Below are 1,507 nucleotides of genomic sequence, written 5' to 3' on the forward strand. Positions count from 1 at the left end.
CGCAGTCAGCCCTCCCAGTGACTGGCCTGCAACCGCCCCTCGGGGCTCCTTCTCGTAGGATGAGTGGAAAGCTTGGTCTTCTCCAGAAAGCACTTGGAGACGTGTGGCTGAAGAGCCCCGCTTTCCTCTGCAGAAAGAGCCAGGTGGCTCGCCCGTCAAACACTGCTGTCCGGGCAAACTTGAGCTACCGGGAGGCCTTTCTGGATCTCAGTGCCTTCTGCTTTTGCACCGCAGAGTCGTCACTGTGGAACTGACAGAGGACAACGTCAGGCAGCCCTTCTCTGGCATCCGTGTGCTGGTGGCCAGGGCGCTGGGTCTCCAGGCTGCTGAAACTTGCAGTGACAGGCAGCGCGCTCTGCAGACCGTGCTCCAAGGCACAGTAGAAGAGAGCAGCTATTGCCTCCTCAATGACGTTTTCTTCGTCAAGGTGAGAACGAGAGGCCGCCCTGCCTGGACGCTCTGCTGGGAGCGGCTCAGCTCAGGGCTGGGACTCGCAGGGCTCGTACCCCACCTTTCTGGTTCCTGTGCTTGGCAGTCCCCCTGTCCGTGGCGTGCTCGTGTGCCGCGCATGTGCCCTGTGTCATATTCAGCACCCTGTGAATGGCACTGAAGAGGGGCTGGTGCTGGCCACGTGCAAAAGCAGAGGCATTTTGCTCTGCAGTCTTGCTTTGGGGGACAGGTGTGCCTAGACCCGCAGCAATGTTTCTCCCTGACTTTCCTATACAGTTTCCCATCACGGATGAGGTTGGCAAGATGTCTTGCGTTGAACAGGCCAGAGCGTTGCACCTGACTTGTACGCAAGTGCTAGAGAAGGTGAGCATTTCTCCTTCCTCCTGCCTCACAGGAGGCAAACAACCGTGCTGGCTGCGGGCTCCGCGCTGGAGCAGCCTGAGGAGGCGGCAGGACGATGCGCCTGGGTCATGGCCCTTCGGGGCCTGAGAGCGGTGTCTTCTGGGCAGTACTTAGCCCACGTTCCCTCCTTCTGCAGGGCAAGTGATGTTACAGGAGACTTTACAGTCTTGCAGAAATGCAGTCAGTAAACTCCTGGGGAGGGAGGTGGCCGGGGAGAGGCTTCCGAGTATGCCCTTGTCTCAAGGGAGAGGAAGGCTATGTGTCCTCCCTGGAAGACACTGGAGAATCCACTGGATTCCACTCAGAACCACCTGCTTTTTTCAGGTGCTTGGAGGGGAATTTGGCATATTCCTCATTGACAACGCCCACTTCCTCGACCCTGAGTCCTGGGTTATCGTGTGGCCCCTGCTCCAAAGCATCACAGTCTTTGTGGTCCTGAGCTTAGCTTCAGGCCACGACAGAACAGAGGGCATTGTCGAAGCTGCAGCAGACAACACTACATCCCAGAGAATCACCTGTTGTCATCTGGAAGGGCTGAAAGCTTCAGCTGTGGTGCAGAAGGCATGCCAGGACCTTGGAGTGCGCAGCATCCCCAGGGACCTAGCAAGGTAAGCCCAAGTCCAGGGAGCTCTTCCAGAGGGGTTGGACTTATGCC

Source organism: Numida meleagris, chromosome Z (genome assembly GCF_002078875.1).
Source record: "Numida meleagris isolate 19003 breed g44 Domestic line chromosome Z, NumMel1.0, whole genome shotgun sequence".
Lineage (NCBI taxonomy): Eukaryota > Metazoa > Chordata > Aves > Galliformes > Numididae > Numida > Numida meleagris.